The following is a 24,569-nucleotide window of genomic DNA, read 5'->3' on the forward strand; positions in this document are numbered from 1 at the left end:
ACTCCACCATCTAATAGCAAGAAAAAAATAAAAAAAGAAGTTGTATGAATTATATTCCACTTTAAAACTTTATTCAATCCAACTGTTTAAATAGTCTTTTTAAATTTGGTTTGGTACAGTTATTCTGTTTTTTTACATGTATCTCCTCAGCTCCTTTATTTTCTCAAGTAGGAGAGGGGAGGGATTTACATCAACTCAAAGCAATATGGAAAGTGGGATCTCTGGCTTCATGCTAGTTCTTGAGTAACTCAACCATGTTTAAAGAATGATGATTATAATCTTAGCATTGTTCTAAATTGATTACATGCATTGCTTAATAAAATCCTTGCAACAATGCTGTAAGGTGAATATTTTTATTATCCTGGTTTTATAGTTGAAGGAACTGAAGCAGAAAGAGGCAGTGTTGTTTGTGCCAAATGACTACACTATGAACGGCAGAGCCAGGAATTGCACCCAGGCAGTCTGCTCTATAAAACCCATGCCCTTTTGGCCACCATCCTATGCTGCTTTGTTAGTGTACTGACTGGATCCCCTGAGCTATAGTTGGCTCTCTCCCATCCCTGTGCTTTTTGCTGGTGTCTCTTGGGGACAACTATACCTAGTGAACTTGTGGTTGAGTCTTCTTGGCTTGGCCGGGGACTAAGTTGTCAGTTCAGCATTCACATTACACAGGACTAGAGGAAGGTTCAGGAGGAAAAACAAAACCTTGTCTCAGCCTGCCTAGGCCACTCCACCCACTTACCCAGTGTGGGCCAGTCTACATTTTTGTTTGGCTAGTATGTTCAATGGGATCCTCCTAGACTCCTAATGGTGTATGGGATCAGAGCCCTTATGTCCTCCTCCATTAAAAGCCCATATCTGTCTCACTCCCCTGTTTATGTCTCATCTTTCTCTTTTTCTGCCCCTAAGCTGCTGGGCAAAGGGGATGGGCTGGCTGCCTCCTCTGTAACATGGATTTTCACTACTCCATGTCTTCTATCTTACAGTAGTATTTGTCACCACCCCCTTTGCATGGACTACACCAACAGAATCACTGTGATAAAACATGTTTATGAGGGAAAGGGATAAAAACACATTGGTTTAATACTTGTCAGATATTATCCATACCTCTCTCGTGTGTCTCCTCCCATAAACACAAGCTAACGGAGCAAAGGCTTCGGCTCCTTGTCTGTAGACCAGCTTGCTGACTTCTAAATCTTGGTTGTTTACTCCCTTAAAGCTTGTGGTCTATTTGTCATGAATATGACCCTAATAAAGACCCATGCAGTGCCTAGAAGAATGAAATACACTGTAAAACCTTTCATCCCTCAAATGTTTGTCATACTGCCAGGCCAGGTGGACTAATAATTGTGCTTGCGTGTATCAGCAAATGACAGCACTAACAGACGAAACTACTTCAAGTAATTAACTTACTCATAGCTTTTTTTTCTTTTTTTTTGACAGAAAGAGTTTAGAAAGACTGAAGTCATGAAGGGCAGGAAAGAATGAGGCAAGTAGAAAAGGTTGCCAAAACATCACACTGTCTGCTTGAAAACGGAAAAGATAAGGTCAGCATGACTACAAACACGTACACACACACACACACACAGAGCCAACCACCAGAAAAGAACTGTAGTTAATGAGTGAATAAAGGAATGAATGAATAACCTGATATATACACTAATGTTAAGGAAGGCAATGCAGGGTATATGAGACAGTTATAACTTGTCTACTGTGTTCGTTTTCTGTGGTTGCTGCAAAAAATTACCGAAGTCTTGATGACTTAAACCAACACACATTTATTCCCTCACAATTCTAGAGTCCTGAAGTCCAAAATCAAGATGTGGGCAGGACCATGCTCCCTCCAGAGGTTTGGGGGAGAGTCCATTTCTTGAGTCTTCTACCTCCTGGTGGATGCCAGCATTCCTTAGCATTCTCTGGCTTGTGGCTACAACCCTCCAATCTCTGCTTCTCTCTTCACATCATCTTCTCTGTGTGTCACATCTCCCTCTGTCTTATAAGGATACATGTGATGGCATTTAGAGCTCGCCTAGATCATCTAAAATAATTTTTCAGGCCAGGAAAGGAGGGGACACAGGTAAAGAGAATAGCAATATCTGATTTTCTGGCAATATATCCACCAGTCTCAAATGAAATGGCCTTTAGAACTTTCTAGATTTCCATGGCCAAGGAAATCCTGGTCTCCAATGTTCTAGCTCTATTATAAATGTGCTTACTACTACCCTTTCCCTAAATTTCTCAAATTAACTTACCTTTTATCATTTATATGCTCATGTGAAATTAATCTCTTGGTGATTTTGACCATTATAAATTAATATTTACCAAAATATGCAATGATATAACTACCTACAGTCACAATGCAAATGAGGCATAATTAATACACACTCAAAGAAAGGAGAGTGGAAACCAGTAATTCATGTTCATGTGTCCAGTTGTGTTCCACTTCCATCCCAATCCCACCCCACCAGTAAAATGTAGAGGGTAAAGGGAAAAATAACTATGCATGTGTGACTTTGGTACTGCAGATTCCAGGGAAAGTTTGGCACTACTTTTGAAAAAATAAAAAACACAGATGATCTCTAAATGAACACACAAATAAAACTGAAATAATTACATTGAATCACATGGATATTTTTTGTAAGATTTCTCTTCATTTAATTTACATCAGTTATCGTATCAGTGTGATGCTGGGATAGAAGGAGACCCCATATAAGTCATCTGGTTTGCATGGTAGCTCCATAAGCACCAAGAACAAAGGCTCCTTCTATTACATTGTTCTAACCTTCATGACGTGTGTCTTCCATCTGGTGTTCAGTTGATGGCACAACCCTCTCCTTCTCATTACTCGAAAAGACACAAGGACTAAGGGGAGGACATCCCTTTAAGGGAAAATCCAAGAAGCACTTTTCTGCTCTAAAAGCCAGAACCAAATCAAACAACCACAACCAGCTTCAAGGGAAGCTAGAATATGTACTCTTTATTTTGCATGGCCTTGCAAGAGTTAAAATTCCATTGCAATGTTTGAGGAGAACACATATAGGGAACACTCACTCTCCCACAGTCCACCCTTTTGCCCACCCAAATATCTGTACTCTTCTCACACATAGAGCACATTCAAGCCCTCTCCAAGTCTCATTCAGCATCTGCCAACTTATAAAATAAAAGACAAATTATGTGCGCCCTATCCTTGCTCCAATACCAAATTTATAATGGTAGAATGGGACTAGGATAACTCATACAATCTCTAATTTTAAACAACTAAAAAGAGGAAACACTGAACAGTCATTTGTCCATAGATTGTCGAGGGCTATTGGTAAGAACTGCAAAGATTCCCTGCCTTACAGTAAGTTCCTTTTATAAGCATTCTGACTGCCCTGATTCTTCTCTCTGTGAGAAGCCGCTGGCTTTGCCTACTGTAAGTTCTTTCCTTGTTTATTATCCTCTGAGTTATGTTTGAAGGCTGCTCTGCTTTTGTAGTCTGATTTCTTCTGGTATGGAATGATCTGATTTAGAGCTTGAATAATAGTAAGTCTTTGTAAGCTTAACTTGTAGATTCTTTGACAATATAGTGTCCTCAAAAACTTAGTAGGTTTCCTTTGTTTTTGCTTTTACTCACTTTTACTTGGGAGTAACCACAGCTAAAGTTTTGGACATAATTTTAAAACCCGAAATCGCTATTTTTTTATTTCCTAGTTTCTATGTTCTGTTCTCCCCCACCCCTGCACCTTCTTAATGTAATGGATGCCACTTAGAGGCTATTTGAAACATTCGCCATGGACGAGAAAGCAATATCCTTAATCTGATCTTTACCACTTGGCTGGCTTTCAATATGTAGCAAATATTGTGAGGCTGCAAATCACAAACATAAATATTACACATCCAGGAGGGTGATGATCTTGAGGGGGTAGTCAGAGAAGCATTGCAAAGAAAATGAAACCTTGAAAGGTGAGCAGAAGTTAGATGAAGACAGACTAGAGGAGGAAACAGGGTCAAGATGGAACTTCTTTTAAGGATAGGAGAGGTCTGTCTACAATATAAGCTAAAGGCAAAGGTGAGGAGAAGGGGAATGAAGGTTGGAGAGGGGGGAAACAGGGTAGGGTCTCAGTCCAAGAAGAGAGGAAACCATGAACATGGCAGAGGGATTGACTTTGATCATGAGAGAGGGCTCCCCCTCTGAGACTGGAAAGCGTGCATGTAAGTCAATGTGTCAGAACTGGGAAAAAGAGAGTTGAGGGATTTTATGCTTATGGACTCAATTTTGCAGCTGAGTGTAAAAGAGTTGTGAGTGAGCTTGATTTGTAGTCTGCGGCTCTCTTCACATTCTCTGTCCTTACACAAGATTTAGATCAAGCCCAAAGAAATGGGGGTTAAATGTCCTGGGAGAAGGCAGGAATATAGGAGAATGAGCAAGACAAAAACCTAGAAGTTGCTCCCAGCAGACGCTGCGTGGGGGCTGGAGTGCAGTCGCCTACATCTCTAAGGGATGCTACCTGGAGAAGTTGGAGCCTGATGCTGCCTACTTTCCCTCTCTTGAAATCTGCCATTACCTCCTGCTCTTACAGAATGGAGGTCCTTGAGTTCCCATTCAATCCATAATCAATAAAGAATACTCAGCAGGGGCAATCTGGCCCTAGTTATTTCTGAAAATTGGACTTTAAAAATCAATAGGATTTGACCAAATTTGTGCTAATTTTAAAATAACACTTCTTTGACAGTTGATGGCACATTGAGCACATTTGAACCGCCATGCCTAATAACCATTTTGTGGTGGTAATGTTTAAATCATTTTCTTATACTAAGTTTATCTGAGCTTGGTCGAATATAAGCCAGTAATAATACCATTTGAAAACCAGAAAGCAAAGGAAAAAAGGAAAGAATGAGAGAAAAGAGAGAGACAGAGAGGAGAGAAAGAAAAGGAATGTTATGAACATAAAAATTAACATATGAGCTGAACTTGCAGAATCAAAAATATTTCACCTGGGAGAGAAAGATTTTCTGAGCAGCTCTCCACAATTGCTTGTGTGGGCAGGAGTTTCAGAGTTGATGCCAAGGCTTTTTGGAACCCATACCAAAATCTTCTCTTCTTTCCCATTCTTCTTTTAAAACTAATTCATAATCTGAGTCTTTTGAGATCTATAATGAGGGGGGAACAAATCAAATTTGAGGAGAGTCTGGCACACAGGCAGTTTGTGAAAATTAATGCTAAGACTCTACAGAATTTCATTTCTTATTAGAAACACCTGCAGCTACTTCTGTGACCTGGAGACTGACTAAGGCTACAGTACTGAGTTACTTTCATACGGTTACCTAAAGAAAGCACAGTATCTTTATTTGAAAGCACAAGGTACATTTTTTTAAGTTTAGTGGTTTGTCTGACTATCTATAGCCCATTTAAATCATGTTCATTCTTGCTCTTACTCCTTCCCTCTAGAAAATTTTACAAGATTTTATCAATAAATGCAGTGCTTAGAAAATGTATCTAGAGTTAAGCGCATCATGGTTTGACTTTTTCAGTGTCTGCATTTTAATCTTTTCTTACCCTGATCAACAATATGACATCAGTTCAAACTTCAGACCAACACAAAGAAATCCAATTTCATCATTCTCCCATTTTTGTCTTTGGCCTCTTTGCCAAGGGGTAACCTCCGCTCTATGTAAAGGTAGGGTGAGTACATGACAACATACACAGTTACTCCCTGTACGCACAGACACACTCCCCTCCACACACACACACATACACGCACAAACACAAACACCAGACTCCTACAGAAAGAAAAGAAACACTAAAACAAACTTCTGTGACAAATTTCTCAAACTGGACCCAAAATAACCCTTCTGTACAAAAACCACCAATTCAATGCAAAATAAATTACCATCTGGTTACTGTCAGGTCTGCAAGTGCATGAAGGAAGACTCTGTTTTCATACTTGGATTTATTTTTCTTTCCCCAAACATGCTGGGTTTCTTCCCCACCGTGTGTATTGTGTCTCAAAAAGGCATATTTGATCCTCCTTGCTCATATCGTCTTAGCAGAACTGTATCAAAGCACTAGCACTAATTTGCACTTGTCGCTCCAAATGTGATGGGCTACATTCACTATTTTACATGACAGAGTCTCAAATTTTGACAAAGGCCAGCTCTGAAATAGCCTTTCTTACTGGTCTTATGCAAACTAAGGCCGTAATAACTTTACCCTGCTTTGGCATAGTGCTCTGGTACCAGAAACACGGCAATAACAACTCCAGAAGGGAGCGAGGCCCTGAGCAGTGCCCAGGAAGGGTCCCCAGTGGCCTTGTTTGAAGTTGCTCATGATGTAAAGCCTGGTCTCCACTGCCAGGTTTCCCAACTCCCGGAGTGTGAAGGCCTCACAGAGCTTCCCTCGTGCACAAGCCCAGCACAGCTGCTTTTATTTCCCTAATAATGAGAAAAGCAGAAACACATCTGTTTCCATGCTTCGCTGTTGACAGTTCACCAAAAAATGTGCATTCAACGGTTTTTATGCAAGTAGACAGAGACATGTTGGGTCCAAAACACAGAACGGTTATACGACATTTTGGTTTTAAGTTTATGCAAGAAATTCAATTTTTACATTTTCCGTCATGCTTAGAACAAAACTCTCTTCAAATTCTGACAATATTCTTAGTGAGGTTCCAGACTATTTCCTGGAGGGTCACTGCAGTGTGTTGAAGCTCATTTCTACTTTTTATAAGAGTAAATTTTGAGATAGTTATTTAACAGAAATGAATTATGCAACGTATTTCAGTCTTCAAAGCGGGGAATGGTAAAAAGTACAAACGCACATATCATGTGCATATGATGTAACGGAAACATGTGAGCAAAGAGATAATTGCTTCTTTATTGTTACTCGGCATATTTGCATCTGATCATTCTTTAGATTCTCTTCCCCTAAAAAACCCAGCTTGAAAAAATGTTATTTCTCGTTGATAAAAACTTAAGTATAAGAAACATTCAGTTTAACAGATGAATATTTTTCACAGTCTTGGAATAACAAAACAGGCAGTGTGATTTCACCACTCATGAAGGCAGAGACGAGGAGAGTGGGGAATGAGATATACAGCGTGTGAAACTGTGTATCCCTCAAAGGAAAGACATTTTCAAACATGTCTTTTCAGGACGCCTGTGTAGATGAGTGTCAGGTGAGTAGCTGTGATCAATGGAGAAGGTTTTGGGAGGAGAACAAAGAAATGAAATGTTGTTGGCTTTCATCTTAGAGTTTGTTTCAACCACATCAAATAGACATTTAAACATATATAACTATACACTATTTCATACCAATAATTATGTCATTATGATTAAAATTTTGGATTATTAGAATAAAAATATCTTAAACACACAGCTTTTTGACTTGGGCTATTAAAATTCAGTTTCAGAAGTAAATCTTCTGAGCAAGTTCTTCTTTTGTTCTTATTAATTTTAGCTCGTTACACCTAATAGTAGCATTTAATTAACTATCAAGATGAAGAAGAAACATAGTCTTTTGTTTCAGATGGAGAAACTAAAGAACTTAAAGGGAAATCTCATGATTATTCATACAAGTCCCAAAAGTTCGTACTGCAGAAGAACCTGTGTGTACCGAAATGAACAGCTGAGAAGAGCTGAGGTGCTTTTCTAATACACGAACAACTAACACATGTTCAAGGCATTGGGTTACTTTGAAGTAACTTAACTGCAAGAGCCAATTAATACACAAACATCTAATGCTTCTGGAGCAGAAGAATGCAGAAATATTCAAGCACTTTTTAGGGTAATGTTTTTTAAAGATTCATTTCAAGAGAAGTAGAAAAACGTTCACTGTTGGAACATGCTTTAGTCTATGTCTACACTCCTTTTTATCACATCAGCCACCATCTATGATCAATATTCATTTCCAAATCCTCATGCACCACTTGAACATGTTGAGACTCAATTTCGGGTACAGTGCCTAAGTTCTTGGGACAGGCATTTATTAGCTAATGAACCAGCAATAAGTAGTCACTGTCTTTTTATAACTGCTTGTTTAAAAAAAAAAACTGTATTATAGTGAAAATGTTTGCCATGTATTCACACCATGTATTGTACCCTGTACAGAATGCACAGATGATACCTTGCTCTCCAGATGACTAAGATTTAAATTTAAAAAAAATCCGAAGTCCATTCATAGGGTTAAAATGGAAAGACTATAAAAAGAAAGAAGTAATATAAGGACCAGCTTCCCCAGTTGTGAAGTAGGTGTGAGTGAGAGACCAGCAGTGATATTTCTGTTCTTGATCATAGAAATGCCTGCATTTTCCAGGAAAGGGAAAATCTAGAAATGGGAGAAGGAAGTCTTAAGCAATGTTCCTCTTTCAGTTTTTTAACTTCCCAGCCTGCTTCTTCCTCACCAGTTCATCTTTAAGCATTTCCTCCTGTGCAGAACGCTGTTCTCTGCAACTTCTTTCTGTAGTTTTGCTCATACAAAGTTAAGACTCCCCAATTGCGTTCTGCTAAACATTGTTCTCTGTGATGATTCATCACTGACAGAGAAGAAAGAGTCTTTCAGAAAGGGTTCTGCACTAAGAAACGAGGGACTTTAATTCTAATCCTAACTTCTCCTTTAGTGCGGAATTTATTTTGGCGAAGTCCACTGAACTGCTCCATGACTCAATTTAGCTCATTGATAAAACGAGCGCAATAATATTTGCGTTGTCTTACAAAAATGTTGAAAATAGAGAGCATTTTGTCCATTACATGTGTTCTATATTATTATTGTTAGTAAACCTGCCAAAAATTAATTCTAAATTTAAAACTAAAAGCCACAAATGAATTTTTTCAATTACTCAGTCATGGAATTTTAAAACACAATTAAAAGATCTCAAAGTGACCTTAGGAAATAAGTGGTAAAACAAACTGGTTTTGCCAAATACTGGGAGTTATAAAAACTTCACTCTGCCCTGAGCCATTCTGGTCTTCTTCCAGTTCCCACTCCCAGCTTTTTACCTAATCAATGAATTTGCTGATTTAAATACAAGTCGAGGGAAAAAAAAGTCGTGAGTAGCTGTTTTCTATGGTTCTTGCTTCCCTCTCCAACCACATCTCACAGCACTTCCCTGCCTCACTGTACTCCAGCCATAATGGGCTCCTGCTTTACCAAGCCTTTGCTGTGGTGTCAGTAGCCCTTTGGAAGATTCATTCTCCCTGGCCCCATATCTTCATCTGGGCAACTCATTCTCATGCCTCACATCCCTGCTCAGACATTACCTTCACAAGGAGCCTTTCACAACCATGCTATCTCCATATAAAGATGTCCCACCCATTATTCCTTATCACGTCATTCTCACAGTGCTCACCACTTTTATCGCTTTTTGTTTGTCTGGTATATGAACAAATGAAAACAGAATCATCCTTCATTCCTCTCTTTCCCTCACTCCTATGCCTGATCTATCAGCTAGCCACCTCTGTCTCCAAAATGCATCCAGCAAATGTTCATTAATCTCCATCTCTACTGCTATTATGCTATCTAGTTATCAGCATCACTACTTCAGACTATTGCAATAGCCCTCTAATTGAAAGGCTGCGCCCACATCTATCCCTACATTCATTTGTTTTGTAATAGTCATAATTATCCTTTTAAAAAAATTGTCAGATTCTTCATGTACCTATTGAAAAGCCTCCAGTGTTTTCCCCGTCACTTAGAAGGAGATCTAAATGCCTTACCATGGCCTGCGAGACCTGTCCACTTCTGTGACATCACCATCCGCCTTCCCTCCTCACCCCGCACAGCTGTACTTCTGTTGGCCTTCTTCCTGTTCCATCAGGGCAGTCAGTTGTTGCCTGCGCTTGAGTACATGTCTCTCTGGCCTTCACATGACTGGTTTGCTCTCATCATTCAAGTCTTATCTCAAATGACACCTGCTAACATGCCTTTCTTGACCATCTTCCACTTTCTGTCACTTTCCATCACATAACTATGTTACTTTTCTCCACAGCAGCTATTGCTATCTGAAATAATACTATTCTTTTATTTGCTCACTTGTAAGTTTTCCATCTCTCCCACTTAATATATTAGATTTTTGTGAGCAGGGACATTCTCTGTCTTACTCACTAAGATGTCCTTAGTACATAAAATAAGATCTATCAAAATAGTAGATGCTCAATTCAAGTATTAGCCAAATAAGTAATGAGTGATTTATTGCCTGTCTTACAAAAGTGTAACTTCCATGAGGGAAGGAACTTGCCTATCACATACATTGCTATAGTACCATTACATTACCCAGCCCAGGGCTTGATGAGTACTTATTAGTTATTTTTAGATATTTGTGGAATGCAAGAAATAAATGACTGAGCCTGCAGAAGATAATAAATGTAAGCTTTTCTAGGCCATAATTCAAAATTTATTTGTAATGAATAGTAGGGTAGCAGAAATTAGAAATGTTATTATCTTTTGGCAGCTTATACAAAGGGCAGGTAGCCAAGATTTCCTCTGAAAAATGTGATAGGGTCAGTAAGTATAGATTCTTATTTCAGGCCAAGGTACTCAATCTCTTAACTGCTAGGATCATTGCCAACTGATGGACCACAGCTAAGTGCCTCCCCAGGAATCGCTTCCACCCAGGAGAGCTGCATCACCCGAGGTCATGGTGCTCACATCCAGTAATTGTTAGATACTGGGATATAAAGGCATAAACCCCTTTGCCTCAAGTAGGGATTGTCTGAGAGCCTCTGTAGAAACTGCATCACATATTAATGTCCCTCTTCCCACTCTTGCTTCCCTCTCTCCTTTAGAGGTGTTGTTCTGGCACTTGAATTTCTATCAGAGCCTATTCCCTAGGAAACTCATTTAAGAGCATTGGCTCTAGGAGGATTACGTCCTAAAACAGGATTTTGGAGTTGAATCAAACTTCATCCAGCAGCAGTTAGGACGTATCACTGATACTGGGCGGAATCTGGAGAGCCTCAGGCATTCTGCCACTGTGCAATTGGGATGGGACACAAGTGGAAAGAAATATGCTGATGATGGAAATATCTCAGGTGTTTGAGGTTCAGGAGAAATTGTAATTATAAGGGTTATGGAATCAGATGATTGTTGCCAGAAGCTTCTGAGACATTAGGGAAAGAAAATAAAATGTTGTCGGCAATTAATTACCAATACAAGTGAAAGGTGAAAGCCAGAAGGCCTTGGCAGCATATACAAAGTCTTATTTCTGTAGCCAGAAGCACAAAAAGTTAAAGATCTGACCCAGGCCTTATACAAGGGTACAGCAGGGAAGGATGAGTTCTCAGCCTTCTCCTGCAGCAACCTGGCTGGGAAGGAGTAGGACCCTGATACTCACAGTGGGGGCATTAGGGTCAAGGTACTTGAGAATCTCTTTTCCCCAGATTCCCTTCAAGTCTGTGGGCCTGCAGAAGAAATCCACGAATCCCTATTAAAGGTGAGTGCTTAAAAGTGATGTTGAGGACTCTGCCTTACAATAAGAGAGCTATTCCAAGATGCAGGAAGCTTACTTACAAGGAAGAATGGATCTAAGCACCACAGGAGTGCACTGCAGTGAATGCCTTGGTGCACTGCCCACACTCCGTTAAGGGCCAAGGCTCTCATTCCCACAGCTGCTGGTGGTGTAGCCTGCTGACCGCTCTCAACTGAGTCCTCTCAGGGGTCACTCTGCTGAAAGGAGCTGCCTTTCAGAGTTATGCTCCTTTTCAAGGAAAGCCCACATCCAGTGATTGGTTGATGCAGCTGTACCAAGCTGGCCCTGTGGCTTCAGTCTGGAACCTCTCTGAAGTGCAGTCCCGCTCCCAGAGCTCTCTGTGGGTTGGCTGAGGCCTCTGCTGCAATTTTACTGCATCCTAAAGCCTCTCTCTGTGCCCAGTCCTACCTCTTACCTTTCAAAGTGCTGTTGCAAAGATGACTCACTAATAGACCACCTCAGACCAATTTTCATCTAAGAACAACTTTTTAAGAGAACCTGTCCTGTGCAATTATTAAACTAAGATTAATTTATGATGTACAGCTTATCTTTTATTAATATTAATAAATATTAAATGATATTAATAAATAATATTTAAGATATAAATATTTTATTAACTGGTTCTGACTCCAAATTCTGCTGTGTGTGGCATTTTTTTCCTACACCACCAAGCCATTCTCTGACACCAGCTAGTGTCCTACAATTCAACTCAATTCTGACACTACCTGGAGACAGTACTGATCCCACAGGTTAAGAAATCAGTCCCACAAGACCCTCTTCCTCTCCACCACCCTCTTCAAAGGGCAATCTCTAGCCCAGATTATCACCTGTCCTTCTGACTGACCAGTTACAGATCTGAGGTTCCAACAACCCCTCCTTGGGTTCAACTAATTTGCTAGAGTGGCTCACAGAACTCAGAGAAACATTTTACTTACTAGATCATTGGCTTATTATGAAAGAGTAAACCAGAGGAACAGCCAGATAGAAGAGATGCACAGGGAAAGGCAAGGGGGAAGGAAAGGGGGAGCGCCTTTCCTTGGGCACTCTACTCTCCCCACATCTACGTGTGTTCACCAATCCAGAAAGAATCGAAAGTTCCAACCCTCCAGTCACACGATTGATTCCTTTGCCAATCAGCCCCCCGCCTTAGGTGTGGTCCAAGTCATCTCATTTACATAACAAAAGACACCTTTGTGGCTCTCATCACTTAACAAGTTCCAAGAGTTTTAGTAGCTCTGTGACATAAGCGGGAACAACCAAAGATGTACTTCTTATAATAAATCACAACATTACAGTTATCATGATTGTCACTACTTTCTGTATGAGACTATCATAAGTAAAGCATTGCTGTCATGCAGGAATAAGCAAACCATGGAGGGACCGTTTTGGGAAGCTCACCCTTTTTGACTCTAGGGAAGAAGTCACGTGGTGCAATATAGCTGTATGACACAGCTAGATAAATAGAAGATGCACAAAACAATAGACCATAAAATAGATAATGCAGGCACTAAATTTAACCATCGCAGCACATCACTTGGTGTTTCACAGAAAGCATGTTCTCAGTATGGATGAGAATCTGAATATAAGCAAGAATTGAGAAGACACACAAAATTTTGTGAAATCCCAGCATTAAAATAACATACTATATTTGAAGAAAAAACTTTCAGGATTTGCTCAAAGCTTTTTCCTTGTCTGCCCCCTAATTCTAACAGCCTTGATTTTCTGGTTTGGGTCCAGCTAATGCATTAGAAATTTTAAGTTAGGTATATGTGAGTCGTCACGATTTGTTAGAGTAATAGGAAAATGAATGGACAAGATTGTTTTAGGGAGAGAGAGAGCCATAGAAATTGTGGGCAGATCAGTGGTCAGAAAGATGGGCTCTGAATGTGAAAATATGGGTTCATAATGTGGCTCTTCTGCCTCTTTGTGCAAATTATTTCACTTGGTCTCTTTATTTTTAAAAAATCTAGATAGTTGTGGTGGCAGAATAACAGTAAGCAGATAGGTTAGAGGGTTTCCAGAGAAAGAGAAACAGGCATGGCTTTCTTGATATAAAAGAAGCCATTTTGGCCTAAGCCACTGTGTGATCTAAGCCTGGCCATAATGCTTGCCCTTGACCAGATCTTAGCAATCAATGAGCTTAAGGGAAAAAGGAATTCAGGAACATAGAACAGGGAGTCAAACAACAGTGCAGTGATAAAGCAGAGTCCCAGTTCCCCCTCAAGGGTTATACATAATTATATATCTTTGAGTTCTGCAGGACCTAAGGCCCCACCCAGGTGGAGGATGGAATGATCATGTTGACCCTTGTGACTTCAGTCAACTAAAGCTTGAACTTTATCAACCTTGACCCCGATTCTATGCTGAATTCCTCTCTGTTCAAGCCCCTTCATGAATATGTATGTATCTTTAGCTTAAAACTTCCTCAATTTTGCATTTGGGGGAGAACGTTTACAGTGTTCCCTTACTCCTTACTCGTTGCAAGTAATAAATCTGTCTTTCTTCCAATCTTAGGCTTTGTTGCGTCTTTTAGTACCCACCAAGAAACTAACCTAGTTTTTGAATAATATTTTCACTAGTGATCCTAAAACACTGTTGGAGGGCAGTTGCTGGTCTTCTATGAATTTTTTTTACAAGTCTATGGATAAATGAGTAAATGAAGACAATGTAGTCATTTTTTTCTTTAATCTAAGTTTATTCCATTTAAAGGATATTATTCTGGGATTAAGTTGTTTCCATTTCTTGGTATTCAAATCCTTCTTTAATAAAATGATGAGACTAGTAGATGGTAGAAGTTTGAGTTTTTAAAATGCTCTTATTTAGCAAAAAGAGAAAAGTTTGACAGTTCAATGTCAATAAAAACTTCTTTTGTTTTTAGTTTTACTGACCCATGTATCACATGAGTCTGGGAGCTGCTGCTATAGTCCTACTTTTTTGGGTGGCAACCTCCCTGGGAGCTTCCCAGGTGTCATCTGAAACCAACCTCGTATGCAGAGGGCAGGGAGAGACCAAAGAAAAAGAGGCAGAGCACTCTAGAGTAGTAGGTGGCAAGTTTAATAAGCAAGGGAGCTTGACTTACGAAGTTTGTCTTGGGCAGCTCAAGGCAAGTAGATCTAGTTCCCACTCACCAAATCTTAAAAGTTTAAACAGAGGCTTTAACTGGGTCCAGTCACATACACAGTCCAGATGGTCTCAGTACCACAGGACTATCTCAAGACTATGTCCTTGGGTACCTTCTACTACGAAGAAGGCAAGCTAGGACAGGGAGGGTGAGCAGGCTCCAATGCCCCAGTCCAGCTCCCAGGTAAAACTGACAATCACGTCTTCTTAATGACCTTCCCCAACACACTTCTTCATTTTGCAGGGGAAAAAATGAGGCCCAGAGTGGTGAAACAGCTTCTTTAAGAACTTCCAATTAATAAATGGCAGCGCCAAGCCTCAAACTCAGCTATTTTCAGTCTTTCATCATTGGTCATTAATGTAACTTTCAGGGAGAATAAAAATAGCCTCAGTTCCATCCAGAATTTTTGAACATTTTTAAAAGAATAGAGTATTAAAGAAATTTCAATGTTTGTTGGCTGTACGTTGCATATCTAAATTTATTTGCATTTGAGCAGAGAATCAAATGTAAAAATATTGCCTTTCCACTTGTATTTACTTTAGAATTGATTCACCCTTTGAGAAATATTAAACGCACCAGGCAATTCTGTCCTAATAAATGATAGAAGCAAGTGACAACATATCAGCCCAGCAGGTGACCAACAGTCACATCCCAGGAGACAAGTACTTAGAATACTCAGTTGAATTTTAAGTGGATTTGGAAATGTTTACAGAAGTTAGAAACTCTTTCTAGTATCTTCCGGCAGCCTATTGGAAGGGCAGGTAGCCAAGAATTTTACTCTGAAAGATGTAATTGGGGCAGTAACTAGGGGTGATTTTTGTTGTTAATGTTACTTACCGGAAAGACAAGCAACATTTGTCTGAAGGCAATGTAAATATCTCTGCCCTGAGATAAGCAATTTGCATATCTGGAGAGATGACAAAAAGCAACCTCTCCAGGGACCTGACATTAACTTTTCTAGGCCTTGAGGAGTGACAAGAGTTGTTTCCTTAGCTGCTAGGAGCATGATAATAGATAGATTCTTAAATAAAACAAGGATGTAATTTGAATCCTTAGGCATGCCACACTTAGATTGGTTTACTGCTGTTGTCTGAAAATGAAAGTTTTTATAATTGTGTACATAATGTGTTTGAACTCTGAGTTTCTGCCAAAAAAAGCTGTTTCTAATTAAAATTAAACCCAAATTTTTCACTGGTGGAGAATCTATAGTAGATAAAAAGGAAAAATTGTGGGTGTTAGGGGAACTGCGCAAGCTCCAACTTTTTTCTTCTCACTCCAAATTATGTGCCAGAAGCCCTTGCTCATTTTATGTAGAGACATAGAAAGAATTTAATGTTAAAAGTTGGAAATCTCTGAAGACACAGAACCTCTTTTTAGGTAGAGTGCTAAGACTTCAACTGGTTCACTAATTAAAAAAATAAAAAGTATTTCAATCTTCAATAACAACAAAAATCAATGTGTAGTTGACTTCAAATGTTTCTAGAAGCATTTTTTTATGGTAATCTTGTTTGCGGAATTTATAATTCCTACTATTCATGAGAACTTTATGGCTACTTCTAAATTCATACTTTCGAGGATGGCTGGTCTTATGCGTCAACTTGGCTAGGCAGCACCCAGTTATTCAATCAAACACTGATCTAGGTGTTGCTGTGAAGGTATTTTGTAGCTGTTAGCACTTACAGTCAGCTGCCTTTGAGTAAAGGAGAGAATGTGGGTGGGCCTGTCCAATCAGTTGAAAGGCTTTAAAAGCAAATACTGAGGCTTTGCTGAGGAAGAAATTCTACCTAAAGATTTCAGAATCAGCTCCTGATCTTTCCACCCCACAGGCCTGTCTTACACATTGTGAACTTGCTAGCCTCCACAACAAAAGCCAATTCCTTGAAATAAATCTCTTTATATACATACATATACATGTATATATCTGTCTACTTGTTCTGTTTCTTTGGAGAACACTGACTGATATACCTTCTGAATAATAAAACTTTTGTTACGGATGAAAACAGCTCTAATATTTGCAAAACGGTTATCCCTGTTTATCATAAATCAGCAATCATTACAAATGAAAACCCTCTAATTCACCTATTTTCCCATCAGCATGATTTTTACTTCTACACCTCAATTCATTGGTTACCCCACTCTCAGATATATTTTTTATTAATTAATTATAGTGAGAAGTCAAATATCAAAAACAGAGGTAATTCTCTTAAATTTCACTCAAAAAAAGAGAGATTATGCCTACTTTAAATAGGAGGGAAATGATCATGTATTAAACTCATCAATAGTAAAAAATATAAAAATATAAAAATAGTAAAAAATATAAAAAAAACCTTGCTCCACTCCATCTTCAACTAGTTGTTTGAAAAAGGAAGGAGGGGAGGGGAGGGAAAGAGGGAGAGACAGACAGATGGAGAGACAGAGAGATTGAAAATAACTTTACACAGATTACTAAAATTGTAATAGACTATTATTACCTATTGTGGGGACCTGAGACATAGAAAAAAGAACATTTTATTAGCTACCAGAGAGTTAGTCCACCACTAAAAATGTGTTATAGGATAAAGAGATTAGATTATGGTACCTGTTCATCTAATTCAGATTACTGAAGATAAAGATGAGTAAACTGGGATCCCTATTATTAATAAATTTACAGAGAAAAACACTATGACACCAAATCACAGTGGCAATGTCACCATTTCTCTACCACAAGTAGCAGTTCTGCTATTTCTCTTATGCCTAAAGGATTGTACACAAAAAAGAAATGAATGGCAAATTTTATGACCTTAAGTAGCTTAAATGTTAGAACAGAATTGATTATGCTAGGGTTATTATTACCTATGGCACAACACTGTAAAACTTGGTAGCTTAAAATAATATAAATTTATTATTTTACGGTTGCTGCAGGAAGAAGAGAGAAGCTTAATTGGGTGGTTCCAGCTTGAGACCTCTCATGGGTCGTAGTCAAGATGTCATCCTGGGCTACAGTCAACTGAAAGCTTGACTGGGGCTGGAAGAGCCTCTTCCAAGATGGCCCTCTCACATGGATGTTGGCAGGAGGCCTTCGTTCCTCACCACATGAGCCTCTCCGTTAGGGCTTCTTGAGTGTCCCACACTGCCAGGTGGTTTCCCCCACAGTGCCTGATTCAAGAGAGCAAAGGGGAAAGTTCAATGTCTTTTATGACCTAGCCTCAGAAGTCATTGCCTGCCACTTCCACAATGTCCAGTCCATTATCTGGTTTAGCCCTCTTCACTACGGAAGGGTACAATGCAGATCATGAATATTAGGAGGGAGGAATATTTGGGTCCATCTTTGAGGCTGGCTACCACAGTCATGAAATAACGAGGACAAAGGCACATTTTAAATCAACAAATGCATATTAATAGAGATAAAAAGAACATATCAATTCTGAAATGAGAAGAGTAGTATAATCAGAATCAGAAATAATTCATCATGCAGGGTTTTCTGAAAGAGGTAAGGAGTTCTTAGGTGGATTTTGAAAGACTGATTTTTGATGGACAGAGAACATTTAAAGTGAGTGCATATTCCAGCACTCACTTTCAATGCATATGCTTATTTTCGTAGGCACCTAAAGGGTGAGAATTATCCCTTGAGAGAGTCTGATCACCTAGCATTAAATTAGAGTTTACAGCAACATTCTAACAGTGGGTAAAACACATCTCAAAGTAATCTTCAGCTATTAAGTTAGGAATCTGGGGCATTGCTTCCATAAACATCCAAATGTTTCTTTAAAATAAATGTTTTCTTTACAAAGATGTAAAAAAAAAAAAGAACACCACTGTTAACAAGTAACAAATTTAAGGAAATGTGCTTAGTTCAATGCAGGTTTTTCTTTTGCAGATGTAAAAGTTTATGTTAACTATTAATACCACACACACACAAAAAATACATTTTTTTAAAAGTATGTAAAACAGCTTCTTATTATATCATGGAAACTAAAATTTATGAATAAGCTTGAGTTAAAAATCAGGGTTATCAAGAGACTATCAATGCTAATAATTTAAATTACTAATTTGCCATATGCTGGTTAAATCACTGTGAGCAACCTCTCAGTTATAATTTGGCATCTCTTCTCTTTGCTATTCAGTAAACACAAATACTCTGTCCGCTTGGTTGGTAGTTTCAGTTTTCATTGTAAGTTAATCACCGGACTTTCTTTAGAAATCAGTTTCCAGTAAGTTTGTTGTGTGTCAATTCACAAAACTTAATTCATCACCCCAAAGCATACTGACAAAAACTTCTAACAATCTGGAAGGCTGGAGAACCAATTTCTGGAATGCAGTCTCCACTTTAAATCTTCCTCCTTGCCCAAATCTCTTTCTGGTTAACCCATAGGGCTCTCAAGAAAAAATAACAAAGGTCCCCTCCCAATTATTTTTAGTAATTATCTAGTAAGAACTGAAATTGCAGAAGGAAGAAAGACAGAAGCTTCTATGAGAGACGTGAGAGAAGACAAAATCCTTTACTATTCCACAGAAAAGACTCACTGTCATATTTTCTTTTAAAAATCATTAACATATCTGAATGTTTATATTTTGCATGGCATATCAGGAAGAATATGATGAAGAATTTTCAGACACAGTTTCAAGTCCTTGGTCTGATACTGTTTAGTACGTGGCATTAGAACATCACCTCTATTTTTTACATTTCAGTTTCTTCAACTCCAAGAATTAATGCTTTATATCTCTAAAATTCCTTTGAGTGAGAAACTCCTTTCATTTTTCTCCCAACTGCAGATCCTTCAGGAAAACAGGATTGTGTCAATAGTTGCAGTAGAAGAAAAACAGCCAAAACAACAAGAAAATATTATTTCCAAAAGAAAAAAAAAATCCAAACCTCAGCTGTTATTACAGATTGAATTAGTGTGCTTTAAAACATTCCATAATTATTATTAGCCTGACTAATTTATTCCATCCACATGGGGGTTACAGAAAAGAAGAGAAAAAAATTGAGGCCAGGATTCCACTAGCTGAGACATTATAGGGCAGGAGTCCAAAATGTGGCTAGATTGTGAGAGACACGTAGCGGAAAGTCGGCCAATTAGCCTTGGTTTTTAAAGTACACCTTGCTCATTTCTATTAACAGATTCAAAACCCCGGAGTGGGTCTCAGACATTTGTACAGAAAAAAATAAGGCTCCTACAAAATCAGGGTCACCCTAACCCTTTAAAAAAAAAAAAAAAAAGGCACTGTGTGCTTCTTCCTTATCTGAAAAATCTTAGCTATGCTTTCAAGATCACTTTCTGGTAGGTTTTATGAGAAAATGCCTCCCTCCAGCCCACTGTCTACTGCATGAGCCTACGTCTGTGATAAGCATCAGGCACTGTGAAGTCCCCTGACATCTTTATAAACAAATCTGTCTGCCCTTGGACCCAGTAATAGTGTGTGTTTCATTTACGAACGATCACTAAATGACTTTAAGAAATTGGGAAATTTGCAGAGAAAGCTGTAGGAAAAATTCCCTCAGTTTTTAAATATTCCTCTTTTAGGAAAAATCATCCTCCTGCTGGGTAATTCTTTTGATTTTAGTAATTACATTTTTCTTTCACAAATATTTCCTACCCTCATGGAATATAGCTTAAACTGCTGTGTTTTATGGAAAACACATGATGCCTGATTTTTCCTTGAATCAGAAGTATTTCTCAAATTGTCCCAAATATACTTTATTTCCATAAAAGGCAGCTTGGGGGGACAGATGGGAAGGATAAGGCCCTTTATAATCATTAAAAGTATTGGCCTCCCGTACGCATTTTTCCTTTCAGGTTCCTATCAGCATTTGTATCAAATAACCGAGCTTCTAGGCCTCAATGGAGATTTTTTCAAATGTATTGTTTTGCATAGTATGGCAATAGAAGTATGTACAATAATCTTTAGAGTAAAAACCAAAATAAAAAATTTTGTACAAGAGGTAATATAATGACATATCACAAAAGTACTATTTTAATGACCGCCAGTGGGGGAAAAATAGGAAAAAATACACTGTAAACTTGAGTGGGAAGGGCATTGAGCTCAGATTTGGGCTGCCATGGTTTCACTGCTGGCTTGCCTTGGAAAAACATTTGTTCCTTGAGCTATAAAACGAATAAGTGGAATCCAATTTCCCTTTAGGCTTAAAAAACTAAGACTATATTTTTAATTCATCCTGTATGTTATGAGCAGAATTGTGTCCCCCCTGCAAATTCAAATGTTGAAGCCCTAACCTCCAGTACCTCAGCATGTAACTATATTTGGAGATGGGGTCTTTAAAGAGGTGATTAAGTTAAAATGAGGCCATTAGGATGGGTCTTAATGCAATCTGACTGGTGTCTTTAGAGAAAGAGGAAATCTGAACAAAGGGTCAGCAGGGATGCATGTGCCCAAAGGAAATAGTATAGTAAAATTCAAATAACCCAGCTTCTGCTTATTCTTCTTTTACCTCACTGGGATCACTGTTTATTTTAAATCTATGTCTAAATGCAAAAATATGTAGTACCATAGGGGTTTGAGACTGGAACTAAGTCGAAGCAAGCTCAAATTATTCCTTACTGTTAAAAATTTACTCTAAAACAACAAGTTCCTACTGTATAACACAGGAAACTCTATTCAATACCTTGTAATGGCCTATAATAAAGAATATGAAAAGGAATATATATATATACACATATATATACATATATAAATGAATCACTGTATACCAGAAATTAACACAGCATTGTAAGTAGACTATACTTCAGTTTTTTTTTTAAAGGGAAAAAAAGAGAATTTACTCTAGCAATTAAGTCATGCAGTTGCATCCGCATGTATCAGCATTACTGTGTAACGGGAAGTTCTCTAAATTAATCTACATATAGAATCCAATTTTATGAAAGGGTAAGTAATAAAAATATGCACGTTTTAAGCTTACCCATATTATTAAAACTCATCAGTAAACACAACAGTTATTTAGAATGTAGACCACAAACTATAGTCTAAGTCAAATCATGCCTGCTGCCTACTTTTGTAAATAAAGTTTTACTAGAACACAGCTACTCCCAGCCATCTGTTTTGTCTATGGCTTCCTTCTCTCTACAGTTTCAAGGTTGAATAATTGTGACAGACACCTTATGTCCCCCAAAGCCCCAAATGGTTGCTATCTGGCCCTTTACAGAAAAAGTTTACTGACTCTTAACTTAGACCAACAAAATTTTTTTTTTCCTCTAGGAAGAGTATTTTAACACTGATACTGTTTAGAATTGCTGGCGTGTCGTGATAATAAAGAGCAAAACACCACAAAGTACATGCTTGCTGCCTGCACCCGGGTAGACCATTGCCACTGCCCTGTCCTTGGTATGTCACTGGTGTACAACAAGCTTTGACTGAGTAGGGACCCGGGGCTCAGACTCTGTAGATACTTGGAGTGGTGCAGCTCCCCACACAGCATATTGATTGGGCCTTAGATTCTACCTGGCTACTCCCACAGAGCTGTTTGAATACATGACTATAGATGAGGTAGAACAACTTTCTAGGAAAAAAGGATTTGGTAGGTACCATATCTTCTCTTTGAGTTTCAGATGATTAAAACAAATGGTAGACTCTTTGTATTTTATTTATCATTGCTTGAGCTGTGCCTTGGAGATAGAAAACACTCATATGCATATACAGTGAGACAGGGGGAGCTCCAACCAAGGAGAGATGTCAAGAAAGGATAAGGATGCTGGAGATGAGAACGTGGCATGGATAATTTTGGTTCTGGTCAACTTGGGGATGGGTAGTAATTCCCCACCCAAACCAGCCAGCCTGAAATTTGGGGTATACATGGGGGAAAATGGACTGAGTGGGTGAATCTGAGGGCCCACACCACTAGACTTGTAAACCCTGGGGGTCAAGTTGTGTGTATGTGTGTGTGTTCGTGTGTGTGTATGCACTCCTGACTGAAGGAAGTAGCATCGTCACTTTTGTCTTTTTTGAACAACCTCAGTTAGTGGGCACTGATGTCTGAGTCATGGTTTTGTGTTAGCAGACTCAAAGACCCAAGATTCAATGGCAGTGAGTCTGATGATGGACATGAAGCCAACAGGAACTAAGTCTATGAGTCTTTGAGGTTGTCAGGACTTGGCCCTTAGGCTGCCAGTTCAGGGACACAGTAGTCATGGAAGCTTCAGGAAATCTCAGGAAGACAGGAGAGTGGGGACCTCTGGAATACAGCACTGAGCAGTTGGCTCTCTGAGAGGAAGTGATAGTATAAATTCCTATTCAGCAGGAAGAGAGAGAGAGAGGAATTGATTTCTGAGCAGTGAGAAATATCAAGGTACTTGGGCAAGGGAGCCCTGAGCAAGATTGGAAATCCTATAAGGGAAGTAGGTAGATGCTCTAAAGCATGGCAATTGGGATTTCAATGTAACATGACATAAATTTTCAGTCTCTGAATAATGAGATGGAAATATTTAGGTTATAGAGTTAGGGATATATTTAGCCAAAATACCTAAGTAATTATTAACTGTTGCTTAATAACACCTAATTCCATCATTTCTCTCTTTGGATACACTGAAACTTGATTTAGGGAAATAACCATAGTCTGGTACACTTTGCTCTTAGAGGTTAATGTGATACTTTACTGGTGGCAGATGGCAGAGATAAGTGATGTAAGCTCAATGCCATCAGTAAAGGGAATCTTTCTGACTAGTATGTTACCTAAAATGGCTTTGTGTTCTGTTTTTGATGCTGTCAAAATACACATTTATTATCCATCTCCCATCTTTTACTCTTGGTGATATTCTTGTCTGGTAATAAATTTGCTCTGTAAATTTGCCACCATAGGTTAAAGAGTAAAAATTTTAAAGTTTTTTTTTTTTTTTTTTTTGCTTTGTTTACTTTGTAGTTTTCATTTCTAACCTGTTTTGGCCTGATTGGAAATGCAATAATCGCTGAAGAGTGTTAACATCCTTTGGTAGAGATGGTTACTTTTAGTTTCAAATTTAGGATATTCATTACATAGCTTTTCTTTTGGGATAGGATTTTCCAGTGACCACTAAACCTTGCCAATGGGAGTGAAGAAGGAAAGAGAGAGGGAGGGAGGGAGGGAGGGAGGGAGGAAAGGAATGAGGGAGGGAGGGAGGAAAATCAGGTCAATTGGTGTTCAAATTCTGTCACCCACATTTCCAAAACTCTCCTGAGCCTTGATTTGCATACTCGTAAGAAGATGATGCAGTGTGATGGTTAAATTAAAGATCAGACTAAAATGCTTAATAAATGTTTGCTCCTTTCCTCTTCCTTAATCCTAGAAATGCTATGTTGCTGACTTAGTTTCCCCATAAGAATAGCAATTGTCAGTTCATACATGTTTATTTGACTCTTTCTGAATGTTCAAAATTGTAGCAACAATTCAGGGAAACTTAATGAAAATTAAATATAACTGTTTTCACAATAAGTGATAGTTTATGATTTTAAAACAATGGAAATATCCTATATTAATTTGACTGTTCTAAGCAATAGAAGAGATGTGTATCAACTATTTTCTGAAGTTAGTTAAAGCTTTAATTTTTAATTATATTTCATTTATTAAATTAACTTTCTTGCCTTTTACACAGAGAAATTACTGTCCCTTTGAGGTGCACTGTATGTCACTTTAGCATCACAATATTTGATAGGTAAGTAGTAGTATTGCTCCTTTTCACTTGCAGGAGCCACATAGAGTTGTCACTGTTGCAGAGTCACACAGCTAATAAAAGCTGAGAATCAAACCTGGTCTTAAAGAGTGATTTTGCAGGGTGCTGTAAGGATGTGGTGATGAGAATCTTCTGACCCTCCGCCTTCTTGGAGCAGAGAGCAGGTAGAAGGAGCAATGTGTGCAGGCGGACAGCTGCCAGTCAGGCTCTGTGTCTTGGTCAGCTCTGACTGCTGTAACAAAACACCATGCAGTGGGTGACTCCTTAACCTCGGGAATTCATTTCTCACAGTCTGGAGGCTGAGCAGCCCAAGATCAGGGGGCCAGCAGATTCAGTGTCTGGTGAGAGTCCACCTTCTGGTTCTTT

The 24,569-nt window shown here is 38.7% G+C and overlaps 1 long non-coding RNA gene across 4 annotated transcripts in view; it reads left to right on the forward strand.

Moving 5' to 3' along the window:
- The window catches only part of LOC105088357 (uncharacterized), a 92,320-nt gene that overhangs the window by 10,313 nt on the left and 57,438 nt on the right, over window positions 1-24,569 (forward strand). Inside the window, exons 2-3 of one of the 4 annotated variants that reach the window (XR_010381249.1) lie at window positions 1,444-1,547; window positions 6,999-7,286. The exons of 2 other annotated variants lie outside the window; for them this stretch is intronic. This is a non-coding gene — a long non-coding RNA (uncharacterized LOC105088357). Of the gene's footprint in view, window positions 1-1,443; window positions 1,548-6,998; window positions 7,287-24,569 lie in introns of those variants that run through there. One more of the 4 variants, XR_010381250.1, reaches the window with a different exon arrangement.

Source organism: Camelus dromedarius, chromosome 6 (genome assembly GCF_036321535.1).
Source record: "Camelus dromedarius isolate mCamDro1 chromosome 6, mCamDro1.pat, whole genome shotgun sequence".
Lineage (NCBI taxonomy): Eukaryota > Metazoa > Chordata > Mammalia > Artiodactyla > Camelidae > Camelus > Camelus dromedarius.